Raw genomic sequence first — 20,542 nt, forward strand, 5'->3', positions numbered from 1 at the left:
GGGCATTATGCTAAGTAAAATATGTCAGATAGAAAAAAGATAAATGCTGTAAGATCTCACTTGTATGTGAAATTTAAAAACACTGAGCTCATGGAAACAGAGAAGAGATTGGTGGTTGCCAGGAGCTGGGTGGGAAGGGAAGGAGAGATGCCGGCCAAAAGCTACAAACTTCTAGTTATAAAATGAACATGTTCTGGGTATCTAGTACAGCATGGTGACTACAGTTAACAACATTGTATCATATATTCGAAAGTTGCTAAGAGAGTAGATCTTAAATGTTCACACCACACACACACACACACACACACACACACACACACACAAATGGTAACTATGTGAGGTGATAGATATGTGAACTAACCTTATTGTGGTAATCATTTTGCAATAAACACATGTATCAAACCATCATGTTGCACACCTTAAATTTACACAAGATTATATGTCAACTATATCTTAATAAAGCTGGAAAAAATTAAGTTAAAAAACCTCTTCCATAATGACAGCCATAAAATGACAAAACAAACAAACAAACAAAAAAACACTTGATGCCCTAGAAGAGACAGAATCAAGTGCAATGTATGCAAACACTTGGAAAGGTTAGTTACTATAGCCAGGGTTAAACTGTGTATAATTTTCTAAGATCGGTGGCATCATAGGACCAGAAAAGTCTCTCCATCACTTTAGACACTGAAAGTGAGGTGAAATCATCTGAACTACGGGCAGGAAGTGACATGAAGGATTTCAGCTTGCATATGCTTTCTCCCATTGGAATTTGTGTTTATTTCCTACTAACTAAACTTCTTTCCAATAATCTTGTGTTAGTAGTGCTAGTAAGAGGACGGAGTAGAACATATCAGCCCCGTATTTCAGACATTACCCACAAATCCAGGAGAAGACCAGCAAATACAATAATCCTGGAACTAATGACCCAGGAGACTTGTAAAGTGTGTTGACGTGGGGGTTACATTGTTATGAGATCGTTTAGAAAAAGCGATGCCCTGGGTATCTGCCCTTTCTTTTCTCCACAAAATAAGACCCTTAGCAGAAAATTCTGACTTGGAGGATAGACCAGATTCTTAAATCAATGAAGAAATTTCTTATCTTCCTACATAGCAAGAAAAAGTATTTTTAATATTTAAAAATTTTAGTGTATTAAAAATAAACATTTTACATTTATTTTTAGTCATCAATTATAATTGATAATCTTATTTTTATCACCTATCATTCATATAACTAACTTACAAAAATGATACTCTGGTCTGTGGTTAAAAAAACAAACAAACAAAAACAAAAAACCTAACATTTTTAAATGTTTTGCCATAAATTTCAGAATTTGATGTGCATTTTTTTCATTAGTTCTGCCCTCATACCATGACTTTCCTACAAAGTGATTTGATATCACTTGTAAAATATTTGAACTATTAGGAACACTGCAGTGTAACTTTTTTTTTTTAACCATACAACATCTATTCCCCTTCTTGTAATAATAATTTGCTAAATTTTATTTGAAGACCTACAAGTCCGTCATTAGTCCACATGGATTGCACAGGTCTCCCCGCTCCCCTTAACCCATTACCAAGAGTGGACATATGATCGGGACTTGCACAAGTAAAGCATAACGTTTCCATAAGCACAGTGATTAGCTTAAGAATGGCCACATGACAAAACCAGATTCAGTAGAATTAGCCCTGGGATGTGCATGGATCTGCTGAGTGAAAAAAGCAAGTTCTCCATTATGGTTGTCCTCAGCGCATGCAGACTTGATACTGGTGGCGGCCAAGGCTGCCACCACGTAGAAAGAAATATGATCCTGATGACCTCTCTAGAGCCTCTGGATCAAGCTGTCCCTCATGCTGTCTCTGGACTTCTTGTTACAAAAGACAATATTTTGCTACTGTTCTTTCTGTTTAAGCCAATCTAAGTACTTTCTGTCTCTTGCAACTAAAAGAACCCTAACTGATACTATGTAATTTATCTTAGAACAGACATAAGATGAAACTTCAGGGAACAAAACAAACTTAATAATATGATCCTTTGCTGTGAAAAAAAAAATGCAGACTCTAAACTCTTAGATGGAAGAACACAACACCCATTTATAGCAAATATACTCACAATTTCTTACACATTTCTTTGAGAATCAATGTAGATGATAGGTAGGTAGATAGATGATAGATGATAGATAGATAGATAGATAGATAGATAGATAGATAGATAGATAATAGATAGATAGATAGATAGATAGATAGATAGATAGATAGATAGATGATAGATAGATAGATAAATTATTCACTGGCTACTGCCTGGATTGCCAGATTTGTGGCAGATTTCTGGGTTTTCAAAAGCCGTCTTTCAAATCTTAGCTCTACCACTGCAAGGGCTAAGTTTCCTTATCTGTGAAATAAACATGGCAAAAATAAAACCTACCTCATACACTTTCATGAGCTTAAAGAATATAGTGATTGTAGAACTCTATATAAAATGAATGTTCAGTAAACATTGGCTGTTAGCTAGATGGCTGTTAGCTAGTTCAGTAAACATTGGCTGTTACCATTAAGGTAAGGATACATTTATCTCCATTGGAGCTAAAGAAAAGTAGAAAGTTAAGTCATAAGTAGGTAAATTTCTGTTAGACTCCTGGTCTTGTATCATTCTGCTTGGACAAAGAGTCAAATCTTACTAGATAAATGTAAGTTTTTATGAAATAAACATAATCTAATTCCAACCCAGGTATATATCTGGCCTTAAATATTTGACTTTGTTAGTACCTCTACAGAATGAATTACTTATAGCAGTTGGTCAAAGTAAGAATAACTAGAAATGTTTGGGAAATTCTGGACAGTTTCCATATTCTCCTTGATTTCATTCATCTGGTGTATTAAATAGCCAACCTCTATCTATAGCAAGATTAAATTTTTTCCTATTGAGAAGGGGAAGATAGCAGTGACAATAGCGTTTGCCAGTTTAACGGGAGCTAGTATCTTGGCACAGGCAAAGGAGAGATGGCTTAGAAGGTGGGTCTTCTTGCTGTTACCCTGACAAGTTTCACCACCAACCTACCAGTGCTTATAAAATAAAAAACCAACTCTACACGTCCTCCTTATCTCATATATGAGCCAGTATTCATCATAGCTCATTCTATATAAAACTCATTTAGATCTAGGAAAAAGCTAATTGATACTTTGAAAAAGATATATGCAAAATAAAATCAAATTCCATTCTGACATTTTAAACATGAAAAATCCATTATTAAATTCTGAGATTTTTAACAAATTCAATAAAAATTATCCCTAGTGCAAAAGCATTCTCAACTCCCATCAGGTCAATTTCCACTTTAAGACAATTTGTAGCTGAGTGAACATTTAAATCCAGATGATACAAAAGGAAAAGTTTCCCATTTGACACATTAGCATGGAAATGGAGACTTAAGGTTTTGAACGTTGCAATGCCAACTAAGAATTACATGAATTCTGTGAACGATAATAAAAAATAAAAACGAAATTAGGAGCATAGAAATGTAGAGATATCTCACTAAAACAAAAGGAATGAAAGGTTTTTGTTGGATTTACTTTCCTTCTTACCGTACCTATAATTTGCATCTCTCCGTGTTTCCAATTCTCTCCAGGAGCAAGTTGAAAATCTTAGATGTGCAGCTTTATGAAGAAATCTGATCGGTCAGATGAGAATGTTCTGCTTGGTATTTTTTTTCCCCAGTCCAATTCATTTTTAGTCCTTATTTCGCCAAGAGAATGAAAATAGGAGCTTCTTCCTTTCATCCTTAGCTAGAATCTCACAGCTGGTCCTGCCAATATTTTTGCAATGAAGATTCGTAACAAAGATGAATTAACTCCAACCCTGCTCTCCTTGATTTTTTTCTCTCATTATCTGCTTCTTTGCTAAGCCTAGAATCTTTCTGACCATTGATCTGAAAGGGAGTGCATGATTCACGAAGTGCTATGTGTTTGCCTTTAGTATATATAATGAGACTTAGTTTCTGGAACAGCTAGTGACAGGAAGAAAACTCTGGTTCATCTGGTCTGTTTAATACACAGTCACTGATGCAATGACTTAAGTTTGTATACTGACCTGTGCATCAGTCATGGCAGGCATGTTGGAGTTCCCATTCTGTTATTAAGCAAAGTGGGACAGGGGAGGGACGAGGTACAGTGTACTGTAAAATGTAGATGGAGAAAAGGTGAAGTATATGTTCTTTCAGTGCCAATATTCTGTTGGCAGACTACCATAGAAGGGAAAGAAGATTTCCCCCTGTAGTTTTGAATTAGATTTTCAATTCGTTATTACAACTGTTGTAATAACGAATGCGATTAAGTATTGTAAGGTTTTATTTGTACTGAACATATACAAATAGAAATGTTTATATAAATAGCAATGACGTGCTATTGAGATATAATTGACATATAATGCTATACTAGTTTTAGGTGTACAATATAATGATTCAATATTTGTACATATTCCGAAATGATCACAATAATTCCAGTTAACATGTGTCACCATAGGTACAAAATTTTTTCTTGTGATGAGAACTTTTAAGATCTACCACCTTAGCAACTTTCAAGTATGCAATACAGTATTTTAACTATAGTCCTCACACTGTAGGTTACATCCCAAAACTTATTTATTTTATAACTGGAATTTTGCACCCTTTGACCTCCTTAACTGATTTTACCCTCCCCCTTTCCCCCGCTTCTGGCAACCACCAGTCTATTCTCTGCACCTATAAGCTTGGATTTTTTTTTCTTTTGGTTCCAAAAACCAATGATCTCACCATAAGTGAAATCATATGGTATTTGTTTATCTATGTCTGACTTCTTTCACCTAGCATAATGCCCTCCAGCTCCATCCATGTCATTGCAAATGGCAAGATTTCGTTTTTTTTATGGCTGAGTAATATCCCATTGTATGTATATACCACATTTACTTTATCCATTCACCCATGGATGGACACTTAAGTTGTTTCCATATCTTGGCCATTGTAAATAAGGCTGCAGTAAACATGGGATGTGTTAATCTTTTCAAGTTAGTGTTTTCATTTTTTCTTCAGACAAATATCCAGAAATTAAATGGCTAGATCACATGGTAATATTATTTTTAATTTTTTTGAGGACCCTACATGTATTTTTCCATAGAAGCTATAGCAATATGCACTCCCAATGATGCACAAGTGTTTCCTTTTCTTCATATCCTTGCCTTGCAAATGATATTTTATATTTGTTCTATACTTTTTCCTTTTTGGAATATTTCACATATATTATTGCCAAGAGCACACCTGACCTTAATTCCACTCTCTTTGACATATGATAAGGTCTATGACTAAGAAGGTTCTGGATGAAATATAAACCACCAAGAAATCTTGGGCCTGACCTAATGCAGACTTTGGGTTTGCATTGGCATGTGGCCCAGAAAGTTGAGATTTAACAAAAAAATTGGCCCCAGAATAATGATATACATAAGATACCTGACAGTAACAAACTCTAAACCTCTTTGGAGGAATTTGTTCTTGTCATGAGAAATTAACACAGGAAAAAATAAATCCTAACTAAAGATGAACATATAGCAAACACTTAGAAAACTAAATTATGAGAGTCATCAAATAAGCATTAGTATTATTAAAAACTTTGTGATGAACATAATCTGAAAGAATATAAGCATGTTTAAAGACATAAGAAAGTAAACACAATCTTAGAAATAGAATAAGACTTCAGTGGAACTTTAAGACAAAAATTTCATATTGATGGAATGATTTACCAGCAAATTAAACATTCAGAAAAGGAAACCAATAAACTGGAAAATAAATCTGAAAAAATTACCCAGAATGCTGCATATAGAAGTAGAACGTAGGAGGAAAGGGCCAACTCCTACAACTAATAGGCGTTTTTAAAAATAGAATAGAGGGAAATTCAACCAGCATGGTATTGGTACAAAGACAGACCAATGAAGCAGCATTGAAAATCTTGAAAAACACCCATATATGGACACACGATTTATGAAAAAAAGGATATTATAAAACAGTGGTGGAAGAACAATCTTTTCAAGAAATTACACTGAAAAACTGGGAAAACTTTATGAAAAAATATAATGCCAGTTCTCTATCTTGCATCATGCACATAAAAACAGTTTCAGGTGGCTTATAGATGTAATATCAAAGGTGTAACAATAAACCAACTAATTGATAGCGTGGGAGAATATCTTCCAAGTCTTGAAGGTAAGCACAAATTTTTTAATGGAGCACAAAAAACAAAAACAAACAAACAAAAAAACAAAAACACCAACCACAAGGAAAACTTGTTATATTGGATTACACTAAAATTTGGAACATCTTTTCATCAAAACACTATTTAGAGAGTAAAAATTCAAGAACATACTTATAATATGTTTCACTGGCAAAGAACTCATCCAGAAAGGCTAACGAACTCTTACCAATCAACAAGAAAAAGGTAGACAAATCAAGAGAAAAAATGTGCAAAAGACTTGAACAGTCACTTCAAAAGGGAAAATACAAAAAGGCCAATAAATAATATGAAAAAGGATTCAAAATATTTAGCAATCAGGACAATGAAAATCAAAATCACAATAAGACCCCATTATTCATGTTCCAGAATAGAGAACATTAAAAATGCTGGTAACACCAAGTAATGGTCAGAGTATTAGCAAGTTATATATTGTCAGGAATGTACACTGGCACAACCACTTTGGAAAGCTGAATACAACTACTAACCATATGCATATTTCATTATCTTAGTTTACTTCTAGGAATACACCTAAACACATGGTACATGTGTGCATCCAAAGGCATGAACAAGAATATTCATAGAAATATTATTTGTAATTGTGCCAAACTGGAAGCAACCCAATTAGACATCAGTATTGGAGCAGATAAACAAATGGTGACATGTGCATACAAAGGACGACCACACATCAATAAAGAGGAAGAAAGTGTGTGAAACAACATTGATACATTTTACAAACAAAATCTTGAAGGAATAGAAGCCAGACCAGAAGAATATATTTATGTTTAAAGTTCAAAAACAGGCAAAACCCAATATATGGTGACAGAAATCAGGATTGTGATTGTCTCTGGGGAGGAGGTAACAGTAGTGACTGAGAATTGACCAAGGGGAAGCTTCTTGGTTGCAGGCAATATTCTATTTCCTTGAGTATTGGTTCCAAAGTATCACTTTGAGATACTTCATCAAACTATACATTTATATCATACTGCAGTAAAGAGTTACTTAAAATAAAATATGAATAAAGTAAAATAAATTCTAATTAGGACTGTTTTTGACCATGAGCTTTGTGAAGACCCTCCTTCTAAAGGAAGTTTTTCCGGTAGCTCATTGAGATAACATTAACAAAGGATACAAAATTGGGATTCAGAACACCAAGGCTCTAGCTCCACTCTGACATAAGTAGTTTTTTTACTAGCACAGTCATGTAACATACCTGGTCTTCATGTCTCCTTTGGTAAAAGAAGGTATTTAAGCTAATTTTTAACATTCCTCTGAATTCTAAAAGTCTCATGGTTCCCATGATTTCCCCTAATCAGATGTGTATCAGTTGCTAAGCCATATGAGGCATATTCTTTCCTTCTAACCTAGTTACAGTAAAATCCGGATTATAGAAGGGGAAATACTGTTAAGAAAAGCTTATCATATGGTATACTGGCACAGGACTCATTTATAAAAGCACATGATATGTCTGAGACACATGAAATACAAAGATGAATTTTTTCTTCCTTCTCATATGACCTTTTAAAATCAGAAATATTATTTATAGGATGCCCCCCCCATGCTATTTATGTGCAGCACATTCCTGCCCTTTGCAAATGCAAGGCGTGGAACTCTGAATGTGACTTTTAAAAATCAATTAATAAAGACTACAAAGATATTTACCCATGTAGTTAAAAAGAAAAGTTTCTGGAAAAACTTTTTAAAGCAGCCAGATAAACAACCTAATAAATGAAAAAGGTCATGTTGACTATAGAACAGACTCCCTTTCTAATTCTTCTAAATAATCATTGCAGTCTGGCTGTTGTCTGATAAGAGAGTTAATTATCCCATATTTCATTTTTAAAAGCAACCTAAGATTTCAGTTAAATGCTCAAGATGGGAAAAAAGTGCCGTTTTTGTTGTTTTCATCCATTTTCTTTGTGACATGAACATGACAATTTGGTGAGAGAAAAATACTTCCCCTCTTTTTCTCTCCTGAAGTCCATGCCCCCTGCTGGGGTGCTCCTCTGAGCTCTAACTCTTGCTGGAGCCCTCACACAGTTGGAGGAAAGAGCTAATTAATTTCACTACTGTCGTAAGTTTTCACAATGGGATTATTGTCTGCCACTGCAGTGTTCTGAAGACCACGTTATTACTCCTCACACATACGGTGACTTGCCCTTTCAAATCTTTGAGCCAGTTTCTTGAGACCCAGTAATGGGTGTGAAATGAATTTTACACTTTGCCAACTTACCTCACACATTTCCTTGTCAGCCTAATTCCTCAAGAAATACTACTAATAAAGAGCTATACAAAGACGATTAGACTTTCAGCAACTGGCTTACCTTTCTCTCAGATTGTAGGACACACAACGTATTCATACAGTCCTAAGCTCAAAAGACTACAGCCCTTTTGTTCCTTTCTCTTCATACAAATTCCTTGTTAATTTTCTGTTCCTCCCTCTTCTTCCTAATCCCATTTTTCTTTGCCTCATCAGCATGTCCTGTCCTAAGTGTTTTCAGTCTAAATATTGCAAGAATGAGACTAGGCAGAAAAGATTTGTGCCACAGTTACTCCCACTTTCCCTTACTAGGGTCATTCCGACATTTAGAAGGCAATTTGGGCAACTTCAGCCAATGGTGCTGGTAGGTGCGTGGCGGGGGGAGGATTCCAATATTTAACATTGTAGTTTTCAAGTGCACTTTTTTTTTTTTTTGGAAGCCTGAATTAGATTTGAAAACTGGGATGAACAATATTAAGCCAACAATAGGCAAATAAAATATCCAATGAGTGTCTGAGTAGGAGTTTCTCAGGGCTTTCTATCTTATTTCTATGGGGAAAAAACTCAGTGATACTGAATTTAAAAGAAACACTTAATACATAGGTGTTTCAGAAGTTTTATTGAAGTTCATATTGTTAAACAATAGAAAAGCACTCTAGCCAACAGTTTAATGCTGCTTCTAAAACATAACTTATTTACATACTATTCAGCTGACTAGTCCCCTGTTTTTTTCTGAGGAGGTGAATTAATACTCAGAGACTGAGTTTGTCTCTGCCAGCAATTTATTTAATGCAGATTCACTGCAAGAATTTCAAAAGCTAATAGCATACAGGATGTCTTTTAATAAGCCAGTAAAGAAATAACACACTTCAAATCAACGATAATCACACTGTTATTCCAGGCAAGAAGAGAGAAAAGGAACAAAGTACAAATTTAGTTGAGGTGTACATTTACACTAGTTGGTACTAGGAGAGAAGGTTGGCCAATGAAGAGTCGATGTCCTGCTGCCTGAGCAAAAAGAAAAGTCCCCCGTTGCTAGAGCATGTTGCTAGGAAACAATGGGCAGGGTGACCTGGGAGCCCACTGAACGGCTTTTGTCACTGCTGGTAAAAGAGTCACCTTTACTGTGGCAGGAGCTAATGCCCCAAGATCTTTGGAGAGCTACTTTAGATCAGCAAAGTGCTGCCTGGCCCGAACGGAACACTTTGTACAGTCTTCACAAACCCTCAGTAATTATGATCTATGTCTCCACACCAGAATTGCTTCATATGTCTTTATTGCTAAGCTCCAGGTGGGGCACTTTAGGAGCTGGGTTACTAAGTTCTTATCAGTGAAAACAGATGAGAGGATGGCATCCTGACACGAGTTACTTCATTACTATATCAAAACAACTTAATTTCTAAAAACAAAACAAAAAAAAAAAACCCTCATTTTTTGGTCTTTGTCATAAGTTGGTGGATTAAAACAACTTTGCTTAAGTCACAAACAAGTGGATTTGAAATCATATCGAGCCAATATACCGCAAGCCCACCCTTAAATCTCATGCTAATGAGGAGTTAAAGCAGACTTACTTGATGGGGCGCCTGGGTGGCACAGTGGTTAAGCGCCTGCCTTCGGCTCAGGGCGTGATCCCGGCGTTATGGGATCGAGACCCACATCAGGCTCTTCCGCTAGGAGCCTGCTTCTTCCTCTCCCGCTCCCCCTGCTTGTGTTCCCTCTCTCGCTGGCTGTCTCTATCTCTGTCAAATAAATAAATAAAATCTTTAAAAAAAAAAAAAAAAGACTTACTTGAAATCCACAGATATCCATAGTTCCATAAACCACTGTATGAATAGAAAATGTTTGCAAAATAGAAGACTAACATAACTATAGATGATGTAACTGGTTGTAATAAACTGTATTTTGATGTTTTGAAAAACAAACCAGTTTTTTGTCAAAGTTGTATTTTTGGCAAGGACTATGACATTTATAGAAAAACAAACTCTCAGGAAGAAATGGAAAACTACTGGTGGCCAAACCTTACACAGAACAGATCATTCAAGAATGTAAACCAACCCTCCCTCCATCGAAGCCTGAAAAGTGAGTGAAGTCTTATCTTTTCATGCCCTTGAAGTCACTAGCTGTATTGTTTCCTAGGACAGCAGTGTATCCGACAGGTTCCTACTAAATTTGAAGTTTCTCTGAGATGCCAAATCCTAGTAAGCAGATGTGGAATGAGAATAGGTAAGTGAATCTGCATACGGACCAGGATGAGGCTAAAAGCTACAGGGAGAGCCACGCTCACTAGTCAAAGATCAAGACAATGACTCAAGCATACTTGATGGCCCGGGTGTCTGATGGATATCACTGTAGTAATGAGTACCAATCAACTATTTCAGGAAGAAAATGAGTTTAAGTAGCTTAAGTAAGACCAGCACTGGGTGGATTACAGTGAAATCAAATAGTGAATATAATTCTGTCATTAAGATCCCCACAGCCAACCCCATGGGTTTTCTTTCATCCCTGAAGGTCTGTTTTATGTTACATTGGTACTGCCTGAGTTTGAGTTTCATCTTCTTTTATTTCCATTGCCCATCCTCTGAGAGAGGCACTAATGAGCTATAAAAATAGCCAAGAGGCAGACAAAAAAGGTGGAGAAATGAAGGACAAGGATAATCTACAAACTAAAAAATTACTCCCACAAAAATCAAGAGTTGGTTAATGATTCAGTGACATGATGAGATCCTCTCCAAAAATACTGTTTTGTTTTGTTTGTTTTTTCACATACTGAAGAATAGAAAGAATTCTTTAAGGTCTTTGCCCCCCCGAACTCCCGCGTTTTATATAACTTTGATTTCAGTTTCTCTTACAAAGGAAACTTCTCCATAAAAGAATCGCTGAGTCTAGCTTGGCTACGGGATCTTGCATTGCTGGGCTATATTTTCTGACAGATCTAAATTGCCTAAGGATTAAGATATGTAGGATATTGTGTACTAGATTGGAGACAAAGACATTTCAAAGAGCTTAACTAAATGTTGACTGGAATATAGGAAACCTGGACAGGAAGAGTTAAGATTAGACTGGAAAAGGAATATTATTTTCAAGATTACATTGTATACTTAGCCAATGTTGGGCGCTGTCACATATGTTATCTTCTTCAATCTTGCAAAAAATCTAGTGGGCTCACTGCTGTTGTTATCCTTATGCATTTGACAAATTGAAACTAAGTGAACAACCAACTTGCTCAGCATCGCAATTAAAAAGTATTAGAAAGAGAGATATGACAGAAGAGCCCCTACTCCTTTTACTTTAGATTGTTCTCTCAGAATTAAGAACAAATAAAAAAAAGTGGGGGGTAGTTGGGGGGGAGGCAGATGGCAAAGGCAAGGCCAGTTTCCCTGTACATTTTAGTTATTTTGTCTAACAAAATACATTGGAAAAATCCTTTGTACAGTGAATTAGATTTTATTAAAATTCATTTACAAAACCTAGAAACCAGATTTAAAAATGGGCTGAGGAATGGAATAAATATTTCTTCAAAGAAGACATACAGTGGTCAATAGATACATGAAAAATGCCTAACATGACTAATTAGCAGGGAAATGCAAATCAGAATCACAATGCACTATCACATCTGTTAGGATGGCTATGATCAAGAAAACCAAAAGGTAACAAGTATTGGTAAGGATATGGAGAAATTTGAAGGTTTGCACAATGTTGGTGGGAAGGAAAATGGTATAGCTGCTATGGGAAACACTATGAAAGTTCCTCAAAAAATTTTATAGAATTGGGGCACTTGGGTTGCTCAGTCAGCTGGCTGTCCAACTCTTGATTTTGGCTCAGATGGTGATCTCTGGGTCATGATCTTGGGGAAGTGGGATCAATCCCAGTGTCGGGCTCCACTCTGAGCATGGAGCCTGCTTGGGATTCTCTCTGCCTTTCCCTCTGCCTCTCCCTCCTTTTTTTTTTTTTTTAAGATTTTATTTATTTATTTGACAGAGAGAGACAGCCAGAGAGAGAGGGACCACAAGCAGGGGGAGTAGGAGAGGAAGAAGCAGGCTCCCAGCAGAGGAGCCTGATGTGGGGCTTGATCCCAGAACGCCGGGATCACGCCCTGAGCCGAAGGCAGACACTTAATGACTGAGCCACCCAGGCACCCCTGCCCCTCCCTCCTTGCTCATACATGCTCTCTCTCTCTCTCTCTCTCAAAAAAAAAAAAAAAAAAATATATATATATATATATATATATATATATATATAATTACCATATGAACTGGTAATCAATCCCACTTCTAGGTATTTATCTAAAAAAAATCAAGATCTCAAAGAGATACTAGCACTTCTATCTGATTGCAGCATTATTTACAATAGCCAAGATTCAGAAACAATTTAACTGTCCATTGGCAGACAAATAAATAAAGAAAACATGGTATATTCATACAATAGACTATATACCATTGTATATATTTTGCCTTAAAAAGAGTATTTAGCATTGCGGTGCTTGGGTGGCTCAGTCTATTAAGCCTCTGACTCTTGATTTTGGCTCAGGACATGATCTCAAGGTCATGGGATAGGGCCCTGCTTCAGGATCCACACTCAGCAGGGAGTCTGCTTGAGAGTCTCTCCCTCTCCTTCTGCCCCTCCCCCCTGCTAACACACATGCTTTCTCTCTCTTTCTGTCTAAAATAAATAAACCTTAAAAAAAGAGAAAAAAACAGAGTAGTTAGCCTTAAAAAAGAAAATTCTGCAATATGGGACAGCATGGATGGAACTTTAGACATTATGCTGAGTAAAATAAGCCACAGAAAGACAAATACTGCATGATTCCACTTGTATGAGATATGTTAGTCAGATTCATAGATTCAAAGAGTGGAGTGGTGGTTACCAGGGGCTAAGGGAAGGGGAAAATGGGGAGTTACTAATCAACAAACATAAAGTTTCAGTTAAACAAGTTGAAGAGATCTGATGCACATTGTACCTATAGTCAACAATAATGTATTATTACACTTAAAAATTTAAGGGAATTAATTTCTTGGGGCGCCTGGGTGGCTCAGTCGCTGAGCGTCTGCCTGCAGCTCAGGGCATGATCCCGGCATGCTGGGACCAAGCCCCACATCAGGCTTCTCCACTGTGAGCCTGCTTCTTCCTCTCCCACTCCCCCTGCTTGTGTTCCCTCTCTCGCTGGCTGTCTCTCTCTCTGTCAAATAAATAAATAAAATCTTTAAAAAAAAAAGAGATAATTGATTTCTTATTGTGTTTTTACCATAATAAGATAAAATATGCTTACATTCAGAAAAAAGCTTTCTGAAAGTGGAAATTATATTAAATTTTTTTTACACATGAGGAAGATTTTGTCATTTGTGTGTATTATCACTATTATTAATTATTACTATTATTATTAGACTGCCTTGTAAAGTATCTGCACAAGATATTTGCTAATTAATGAGAAGACAGAAACTAGATAATGTCTGCAAGAAAAGATCTTTCTTAAAATCCCCTGAGGAATTAGCCAAATTACTCTTTATGTCATGGTACTCTGTCATGGTTAGAACTTCCACAGAATTCTGCTGACTTGCATTTTGGATAGGGCACTATAGTACTACTTTTCTTGTACTTCAAAAGCTCAGATTATTCTCGTAAGAAAGAAGCTCAACATGTAAGCATATTCAGCAGGATAACATTCTGCTTAGAATGATTTTATATATATATCAATGAACTAGCACACATACCTATCTTAATATAGAAATGAATTTCATGTTCTCACCTGTCTTAATCCCACTCCAATTTTTAGTTATATAAATAATGCAGTGAAGTTAATTTTACTGCTCATTTATTGTAATGTAAAAGCCATTTAATTTGGTGTCAAAAAAGCCAAAGCCTAAATGATTCAATCATTTCCATTTGAAATTCATTTCATTTGAATTCACTTGAATTCATTTTCATTCATTCATTTGTTCATTCATTCATTTCATTTGAAGCATGTTCATTTAAAAATCGTATCCATTTGAATAGACATATTGTCAACAATGAGCTCTGAAATCTTTTCTGATGATGCACTCTTACCAATAAAAATATTTTGAATACATATAGATCTATGTATATTTATAGCATTCACATACAAAGATTCCTTTTCCAATGGCATTCCAAATTGTTCAACTTCATGACCTAAACAAAGAAATCAAAGCACAAAAATCTAGAAGCTTTTCTCTAAGTAAACTAAAATTAAATGAATATTTTGGCCTCTGGGATTGTGATCTAGGCAACATGGTCTCAATATTGTCATTAGTGTTTACCAACATCTAAAAGTGATGCCTAACCATCAAAAGATAAACTCAATATGCCAGCCTCAAACCAACTTTTATTTTGTTTCAATCATATACAGGACAACCAAGAAGTATTAAATGTTTAAGAAGCACCTTGAATATAAAAGAGGAATTTTAAACTAAAACAAACAAACAAACAAAACAAAACAAAACAAAACAAAACAAAACAAAGCTCGAAGAGACAGGGACAATTCAGGGAACAAAAGAGAACTTAAAACAATTAATACCTTAGAGTCATTTAATAAGATAAAGGATACATAGAACAAGAACAGCATGTTTGTTCAGTGAATAAGAAAAAAATTCTGAAATTAAAATGATTGCAGAAATTAACATAAATCTAATAGTAAAACAGAATATATAGAAGAAATGCAAAATCATTATGGCTGTATATTACTTGACTGATTATATTTTAGAAATATGAGGAAAAATAAAATACACACATAAATGAAATAGACCAACTTTTGATTCTAGAAATTCTAGAGGCTAGAATAAAGAAAATGTGGAAAAGGAAACCATAAAATAGATAATATAAGAGCATTTTCTAGAATCAAAAGACCCAAGCCTTCATATTTAAAGGCCTACAACTACCCGGTATAGTAATCAAACAAATATACAAACAAATACCAAGTAGAAGACACATAATTGTAAAATTTCAGAATATTGATAATAAAAAGAAGATTTAAAATGCTTCCAAAGAGGAAAGAGTTTATTTACAAAGGAACAAAAACTAGACTGATATATTTCTCATCAACAATGAAAGTTATATGAAAATGAAAATTTCTTTATCCATTCCTTTGTTGGTGGACATTTAGAATATTTCTATATTTTTGGCTATTATGCGTAATCCCACAAAGAACATGGGAGTGCATATATCTCTTTGATATCCTAATTTCAATTATTTTGAATATATATTTCTGTGGGATTGCTGGATCTTATGTTAATTCAATTTTTAAGTTTTTGAGGAACCACCAAACCCTTTTCTGTAATGGCCCCACCATTTTACATTTTCACCAAAAGTATATGAGTCCAATCTTTCCACATTGTTGACAACACTTATCTTTTTTTTAAATAATAGCCATCATGACAGGTATGATATAATGTGATTTTGATTAATTCTTCCCCTTTTACTCCCACTGAACATTTTATCATATTCCTGTTGACCCTTGGAGAAATGCCTATTCCCTCATCAGATAGATGGTTTGCAAAAATTTTCTCCTATTCTGTAAGTTGTCTTTTAACTCTTTGATTGACTCCTTTGCTGTGCAGTGTGCAGAAACTTTATAAAAGTTTCTAGTCCCGCTGGTTTTTGTATTTTTGCTTTTGTTGCTTGTGCTTTTGATGTAAGAGTCAGGAAATCATTTCCAAGACCAATGTCATGAAGTTTTCCCTTATGTTTTCTTCTAGGAGTTTTACAGTTCCTCATGTTTAAATCTTTAATCTATTCTGAGTTTATCTTTGTGTATGATGTAAGATAAGTTTCTAGTTTCATATTTTTGCATGTAGATATCCATTTTTCCCAGAACCATTTGATCAAGAGACTATTCTTCCCCTATGGCGTATTCTTGGCAGCTCTGTCCAAGATAAGTTGACCATACACATGTGGGCTTATCTTTGGACCCTCTACTTTGTTCCATTGGGCTATCTATCTGTTTTTATGTCAGTACCATATGATTTTGATTATTGTACCTATGTAATATATTTTGAGATCAGGAAGCATGATGCTTCCAGCTTTGTTCCTTCTACTCAAGATCGATTTGACTAGTGGGATCCTTTGTGGTTTCATTTGAATTTTAGGATAGTCTTTCTATGTCTGTAAAGAATTCTGTTGAGATTTTAATGGGGATTGCAACTGAATCTGTAGATCTCTTTGTGTAGTATGGACATTTTGACAAATTTTATTTTGAATTTTTATTACTGCTATTAAAAACAGCCAAGTGTTAATACACTTAATTTACAGGTCAACTTATTGTCTGTTTCTTTGTCTTTTTGCTGAGCAGGGAGCCTGACACGGAATCGATCCCAGGACTCCAGGATCATGACCTGAGCTGAAGGCAGATGCTTAACCAACTGAGCCACTCAGGTGTCCTTCTTCACCTTTTATATATTGACTTAGTTTTAAGTTGTGACTAGAATTTCACGTTCAGGATTCAGAGAAAGGAAAGTCATGAGAACTAACATCTTCAGTGCCTACCGTATGCTGTGCCCTCTGCTGCTTCTTTTACATCCATCCCTATTTACTTGTTACAACCACTCTAAAAAGCTCATAACATTATCTACAGTGTATTAGTTTTATATCATTGCACAAGTGACTATAAATCTGGCCACTTAAAACAAGATATTGTTTTTTTTTATTTTTTATCTTTTTATTTATTTTTTATTATTTTATTTATTTATTTATTATTTTATCTTTTCTGTGGGTCAGATTTCTGGGCACAGCTTAGCTGGGTCTCTGCTCTAGGCTCTTGCCATACTGAATATCTAGGTTCTGCCTAGGGGTGTGACCTCAACAGAGGCTTGACTATGGAAGGCTCTGCTTCTCAGCTTCCTTGGATTGCTGGCAGAATTCATTTCCTTGTGTCTGTATGACAGAGATGGTTCAGTTTATTGCTGGTGACAGCCCTTAACTCCTAAAGGCTACTCACAGTTCCTCATTACGTGGGTTTTTACAAGATGGGCACTTATTCATGGCAGCTTTCTTCTTCAGAGCCAGTGAGGCGCAACCTTTCTAACATGTCTGCCAACAAGACAAAGTCTTGTATATATTGTAATGTAATCACAATAATGACATCCCATTATCTTTGCCATCTTCCATTGTTAGAAGCAAGACCAGGTTCCATCCATACCCAAAGGGATTATAAAAATAATGTAATATATACTCTACCAAAATGTAAGCCGTTTGTGGGATGAACACATATCTATATTATCTTCTCTGTTTCACAAATAGCATCTGTTATGAGCTAAATTGTGTCTGCCAAAAAAAAAAATGTTGAAATTCTAAGCCCTGTTATGTGTGAATATGATCTTATTGGGAATAGGGTATTTGCAGATGTAATAAATTAAGATGAAACCATGAGGGTAGGCCTTAATCCAATGTGAGTGGTGTGCTTATAAGATGAGCTAAAGGCCATGGGAAGATCCAGATGCAGAGGGAGAGCACCATGTGACAAACGATATAGACAAAACTGAAGTGGTGCTGCTCCAAGCCAGGGAACACCAAGGAGTAACAGCACTACAGAGCTAGGAAGAGGCAAGGAAGGACTCTCCCCAACAGGCTGCAGTGGGAGCATGGCCCTGCCAACACTTTGAGTTCGGGCTTCTAGTCTCCAGAGCCGTAGGGCAATAGAGTTCTGTTGTTTTAAGCTACCAACTTGGTAGTACTTTTGTGGCAGCCCTAGGAAACTAATTTAGCATTAAATTCATTTATTGTCTCACACATGGGAAGCAGTGAAGCAATATATTTTGAAGAAATTAAAATCCATTGCACTTAATGGCCAAACACAAAATACTTTATCTTTTGTCTCAATGAATCTAAAAGGACACTGATTGTATGATACATCATTATTTTATGCACTGTTTATTTAAAGAACTAACTAAATACTACTAATTGTGATATAATGCTTTCTTTTCACTTAGAAATGTTTTTCACATCATGCTTTTTGAAATATCTCTTTCATCACATCAGCCTTTACTTTGAAATTTTAAGAAGTCTAATTTGAAGATTTTAACAATTTATCTTGCCTTCACAGTGAAACATGCAATCATTCTGAAAATAGTTTAGTAACAAAATGTAACACAACTTAATCTTCTTGTGAGTCTCTAGTCTTGTGAGTTTCCACAAAGCACTTGTATTTACTTTCAAAGAAAATAATACAATCGTGATTGTTACTGCAATGGCAAACACTTGTTTCATTAATATCCAAATTAGCCCTCACTGTTTTGTTTCCTTTGTTTTTCTTCATAGCTTTTAGAAAAAAGGCCAAATCATAGATTAATATATTTTAATTATTTTAAATCACAATTAAACTCAAAACGTGTAGTAACAGCAATGCACATAAATCCAGTGACAATATGTACAGTTATGACTAAATTCATGTGCACACAGGGGGCGCCTAGATGGCTCAGTTGATTAAACGACCAACTCTTGATTTCAGCTTGGGTCATGATCTCAGGGTGGTGAGATTGAGCCCAGCGTCCTCAGGGCTCTTTGCCTGGTAGGGTGTCTGCTTGAGATTCTCTCTCTCCCTCTTTCTCTGCCCCTCTCCCTCTATAAAATAAATAAACAAATCTTTAAAAGAATAAATTCATATACACACGATGACAGCCACTCCATGATGAATGAAGCATCCCTATGATGGTGGCTACTAGACTCTACAGATTGTAAAATAGATCTCAGCTTCAGGATGTTGAAGTGTGAAAAAAATATGTCTTAAAATAAATCGAATAAAGTAGTAGGGGTAATAATGTGATAGCTTCCATAGTCCTCTTCAGCATGGGAATAAAAAGAGTCCTCTATCAAGAACAGAATAAATCAAATCTTAATTTAAACTTCATCTAGGTATGACTTTAATTGTTTATCTGCTCATTTAAGTTTGTTGTATCTTTCCTGAAGCCTACCTTCCCATTTTATAATACCCTCAGATAACACTGTGGGAGAGGAAAAATAATTTCCCCTCTATCCTTCTGCGTTCTTAGCTGAGACTGATCTGTAATAAAAAGACAGGAGAAAACAACAGGAGAAAAACAAACAAGTTGAATAATATGTATACCTCCTGTATACATGGGAGATACCCAGGAAAACTGAGTTACTCCCTGAAATGGCCCAAGCCACCACCTTAAATACCATCTCCAGCTAAAAACAAAAGATGTTGGGGGGGGGGGAGGGTTAGTGGGCAGAGACCAGTTATGGGAGGCTACCAGGAAAAACACAATGAACCAGGGTAAGTTTGCTATGCATTGAGTCATTGCCTTCTCCATTGATAAGAGTTGTTCGAGATTTAGAGGCATCCTCTTCTTTCCCATAAATAAAGACATCCTTACCAATGGAGATTTCCCTTGTAATGTGATTTATAAAAGGGTAACCTACTTCTCCTGTGTCTGCCGTTTCTTAAAAATAATCAGCCTAAAATAATCCTTTTGCCAAAGGGGCATATTTGAATTGATACATTCTGCTTTCCTTCAACATTGAACCAATTTCATATGGCTCAATTTAAGATAAAATAGACTAAAATTGTTATGAAAGGACGCAGCCATTAAGGAGAGACCACTTTGAAAGAGAGGGAAGGAGGGAGGGAAGGAAGGAAGGAAGGAAGGAAGGAAGGAAGGAAGGAAGGAAGGAAGGAAGGGAGGGTAAGAGGGAGAGAGGCAGCTAAAATGTTTAGAAATACTAAATAATACTAGGAAGTGGAGACATTATCATCTCCATTTTCCATGTGGGGAAAGGAAGCAATGAGAGTTATGCAGCTTGTCCAGAGATGAATGACTTGGGAGGTACAGAGCTGAGATTTGCACTCAGGCAGCCTGGCTTCAGAGTTCATCCTCTTGGACCTCTATGTCAATCTGCCTTTCACTAGGGGAGGAGAGAGGAGGGTGGCACTTATGTATTAATAATGAAGCAATAGTTCTTGCAAAAATTCTATCTACATTTATCCAAATGATAAAGTGTTACCCCTATACTCTTTTTTACCAATAATTATTATTCTGATGGGAGTAACAAACAGAAATTTCAACCATCACCA

Source organism: Ursus americanus, chromosome 13, assembly GCF_024610735.1.
Source record: "Ursus americanus isolate L20-20 chromosome 13, mUrsAme1.1.p, whole genome shotgun sequence".
Lineage (NCBI taxonomy): Eukaryota > Metazoa > Chordata > Mammalia > Carnivora > Ursidae > Ursus > Ursus americanus.